The sequence below is a fragment of the Rhyacophila brunnea genome, unplaced genomic scaffold (assembly GCF_057557595.1).
Source record: "Rhyacophila brunnea isolate RB1 unplaced genomic scaffold, BYU_Rbru_1.0 scaffold_7, whole genome shotgun sequence".
Taxonomy (NCBI): Eukaryota; Metazoa; Arthropoda; class Insecta; order Trichoptera; family Rhyacophilidae; genus Rhyacophila; species Rhyacophila brunnea.
The window spans coordinates 42,752,551-42,757,754 of NW_028233339.1; positions in this window are offsets into that span (position 1 = coordinate 42,752,551).

Consider the following 5,204-nt stretch of genomic DNA (forward strand, 5'->3'; position numbering starts at 1 on the left):
CACAAAAGCATTTTAAAATCATCAAAGATGCACTGGTCAGTGGATTTAAGCCACAAAACTCTTTTGACTACATTTTTTGTACATTTCAATATTCAGTGGTCAAGAGATATAACACACATAACTTCTAAGATATTATTTTTTTAGTTATTTGTACAAAATAATAAAAAGATAATACCACAAAGTATATTCTATGTTGAAAGTTTCACTGTTATATCTTTAAAAACAAAAAAGTTCAATAAAAACATTTCTTTTTTTTGTCACACAAAATCTTTGAGTGCCTGTTTCTCAGCATTATGATTTTGTGGACTAGCTCCCTTGACATCGCCAAAACAGAACAAGACAAAACAGAACAGTGATAAAACAGAACAACGATAAATATAACTATGACATTTCAGGAAAAATATAAATTTGTTGATAGATTTTTAATAGCAGAGATTCTCAATACGCCATAATAAATCAAATTATTTACCTAATTTCTGCATTACTAATCGCTAGAAAGTCTCAAATAAACTTAACTCGGTGTTGCCGGCAAGCTTAGGATGGGTTTGGGTCGAAATCCCGATTGGCAGGAATCCCGCAGGCCGAAATCCCAAAAAATAATTAAGAAAGATAAAAAAATGCTTTTTTGTCTCTCCTGAAAAAAATTGCGCAATCGTAACTCTTATCTTGAATTGCGCAATTTTTAAAAAATGTATGATTTTTTAACTGTCTTGTAAAATATGCGCAATTCAAAATAAGTGTTAAGGTTGTGCAATTTTTTACAGGAGAGACAAAAAACCATTTTTTTCGTGATTTTTGATTTCGTCCGGCACCCCGATTATTAGCTAGTGCTCATACAGGTCGCCTTGAAGTTATAAAGAAAAAGTATGAAACACTAGTAATCTAGTGGCAATAGTTGTGCATGATTATCAAAATCAAACAGATAAATTGAGGTATTTACGCCAAATGGCCAACATGCAGTGATTACATTATACAATTTTATATACTCTATATCGTCACCGTTTTAGCAAAACCATCTATGTGCACTTTCTCAAATTGTGCAGGAGAAGGATAAAACTGAATAAAAAAATAATGTTACATTTAAACATTAAAATTATAAAGAATGCTTTCAGAAAATGGTCTAAGATTATTATTTTGTTTACAAAAATCTTTTATTTTTAATACAAAAATAATAAAAATACAGTTTGTGATGTCACATAAGTTGTTTTGACCGTTTTGTAAATACACATATTTTAATTTATTCATCAAAATGTGAATAATAATAAATTCATGAAAAACTGTTACATAAATAATAGTTGAAATTAATATACATAGTGCGTTAGTGATAAATTGCAATATCATTTTATTAATTATTAATGCAATAGTGAGATGATATTATATTTATAAGTTCGTTTACTTTCTATTAGCAGGTTTAAATGTTAGGTTATCGTAGAAATAGTGGTGATCTTTCTCTATTACACTTTTTAATTCCTGAAGATGTATGTATTTCGACTGCGATATTGGCAATGATTCATTATATATATTACAAAGGCAGTCAAACGGTTGCACTGATAAAGTTGAGTTTGTAAAAGATTGTTCCATCTGGTAGATACTGTAACATTTTAATATCATATACAACAGGATCTCCGATTCGTTTTCCTGGTCTGATTGAACTTAATCCAGATTTAATCTTATCCATAATTCTTAAAAATTAAAAATCAATGACATTAATTTTGGTCTAAGGTAAAAGGTTGTTTTGGTCTTGCTAGCCGCATACGTGCTATATAATCAGATGGTGAATATATTGGAAGCTTAAAATACTTTTCTTAGGTGGCATGTGCACTATCGGCCTCTATCATGGTGTGGCCTTTTTCCAGAAAAAGCTGTTGAATCTCGATGTTTTTTCTCTCTAAAGATATAACTTAGAGCAGTAGCGAATAATTTATTTCGGTTTTGATATCCACACCCATCCGATATTAGAATTATTTCATTGTATTGTCCTGCTTTCGATGAGATGAGACAAATTCATTAGAAGATACATTATGAAGAATGTATATGGTGAAATTGTGTAGTTGCAGCTTTTGTTTATAATACATTTGTGCCTGTGTTTTGGACATAGCAGCACACTTTGGAGATCCATTGTGATTACTAACCGTCCAGTAATACTTCTGGTACTCTCCTTCATTTCATTTTTGGTCTTCTAGCATCTTTTTTTTTTTTTTTTAATAATGTGGCTATTGTATTCCATTTCTGAAACATTCTTCATTTTATAACTACAGCAGATGGCAGTGATGGCACACTGATCTTTACGTGGTTAGTGGATACTGATTTTTTGGTGGTAAATATACTGGAGTATATTCTGCTGCTTTACCATTTTCCAGAGACCATTTTTTATATTCATCATGCATTTGTATTTTGGATCGGAAACACGATTCCACATACACCTTGGAGGTATTTTCTCTGCAATAATGGCTGGGAACTTTGGAATTAGATCCAACCATAATGTAACATTTTTCCACAAATCTCTCTGTTTTGATTTTTGGTTGCACTACCAATTATTTATCTTCAGTCAGATTCTTATTACCTGTCATTGTTGCTTTCAATTGGGCACTGTCATCGAGACGTTTGTAGTTGTTTATCCAACTTTTAAATTAATTCTCGCCTATACCCTATTGACCATGTAGGCATCTTCCAGAAATTATTGAATATTTCCTGTCTCTCTTTTTGAGAAAGCATCTTTCAAACCGTCGTGCAAGACCATAATGCATAGCATATAACATAGAAACAAACTATGTGTAGCCAAACTGTAAAAAAACATTACACTCTCGATATCAAAATACCATCTATATGTTACTATAATATACACATAGTTGTTTTTGTGAACCGTGGTTTTTGAACCTTACACATAGCTGTTTTTTATTTTTTGAAATAACTTTGGAGCGAGTTTACCCAACACATAGATCATTTTACTGGCCTATAGAGAAAAAAATAAGGAATGACTTGGTATTTAAAAGTCATTTTTGATAAAAGTGACACATAGATGGTTTTGCTAAAACGGTGATGATATATAAAAAATGCATTATTTTCAAAATAACGGTATTGTAAAAAAAATGAAAGTATATATTATACCTTGATGATTTCACTTAAAAATTGTTTTATTTTTTAAATATTAAATATTTATATGTATATGTATTTCGTTTAAAATTTAATTAATAAATAGATTCCACAAAAATTAATGTTTCATTTTTCCCCTGGCTGTTCTGTTTTGTCGTGTTCTGTTTTGTCATGTTCTGTTTTGTCGTGTTCAGAACAAGACAAAACAGAACATGACAAAACAGAACAAGACAAAACAGAACATGACAAAACATAACATGACAAAACAGAACATGACAAAACAGAACAAGACAAAACAGAACAAGACAAAACAGAACATGACAAAACAGAACATGACAAAACAGAACAAGACAAAACAGAACAAGACAAAACAGAACATGACAAAACAGAACAAGACAAAACAGAACGTGACAAAACAGAACAAGACAAAACAGAACATGACAAAACAGAACAAGACAAAACAGAACATGACAAAACAGAACATGACAAAACAGAACAAGACAAAACAGAACAAGACAAAACAGAACAAGACAAAACAGAACATGACAAAATAGAACAAGACAAAACAGAACACGACAAAACAGAACAAGAAAAAACAGAACATGACAAAACAGAACGTGACAAAACAGAACAAGACAAAACAGAACACGACAAAACAGAACAAGACAAAAAAGAACATGACAAAACAGAACACGACAAAAAAGCACAAGACAAAACAGAACACGACAAAACAGAACATGACAAAACAGAACAAGACAAAACATAACACGACAAAACAGAACACGACAAAACAGAACAAGACAAAACAGAACATGACAAAACAGAACATGACAAAACAGAACACGACAAAACAGAACACGACAAAACAGAACATGACAAAACAGAACATGACAAAACAGAACATGACAAAACAGAACAAGACAAAACAGAACGTGACAAAACAGAACATGACAAAACAGAACAAGACAAAACAGAACATGACAAAACAGAACAAGACAAAACAGAACATGACAAAACAGAACAAGACAAAACAGAACACGACTAAACAGAACAATACAAAACAGAACATGACAAAACAGAACAAGACAAAACAGAACACGACAAAACAGAACAGCCAAGGGAAAAATGAAACATTATTTTTCGTGGAATCTATTTATTAATTAAATTTTAAACGAAATACATATACTTATATATAAATATTAAATATTTAAAAAAAAATCAATTTTTATGTGAAATCATCAAGGTATAATTAAGTATATACTTTCATTTTTTTTTTACAATACCGTTATTTTTAAAATAATGCATTTTTTATATATGGAGTATATAAAATTGTAATGTAATCACTGCATGTTGGCCATTTGGCGTAAATACCTCAATTTATCTGTTTGATTTTGATAATCATGTACAACTATTGCCACTCGATTACTAAGTATTTCATACTTTTTATTTATAACTTCAAGGCGACCTGTATGAGCACTAGCTAATAATAATCGGGGTGCCGGACGAAATTAAAAATCACGAAAAAAATGGTTTTTTGTCTCTCCTGTAAAAAATTCCGCAATCGTAACGCTTAGTTTGAATTGCGCAAATTTTACAAGAGAGACAAAAATCATACATTTTGTAAAATTTGCGCAATTCAAGATAAGTGTTACGATTGCGCATTTTTTTACAGGAGACAAAAAAGCATTTTTTAATTTCTCTTAATTAATTTTCGAGATTTCGACCCAAACCCATCCTAAGCTTGCCGGCAACACCGAGTTAAGTTTATTTGAGACTTTCTAGCGATTAGTAATGCAGAAATTAGGTATATAATTTTATTTATTATGGCGTATTGAAAATCTCTGCTATTAAAAATCTATCAATATAATAGAGATAGGTCAATTTCAACATTAAATTTATATTTTTCCTGAAAGGTCATAGTTATATTTATAATTGTTCTGTTTTGTCGTGTTCTGTTTTGTCGTGTTCTGTTTTGTCTTGTTCTGTTTTTTTTTTAGGCGGAAAATTATCTTGACTCCAATGACATTTACTTGACTCCCAAAAATATAATTATTTTGTGTACTGGGTACACACAATTTAGCAAGCTGGCAGCACTGATTGTCTATGACAGC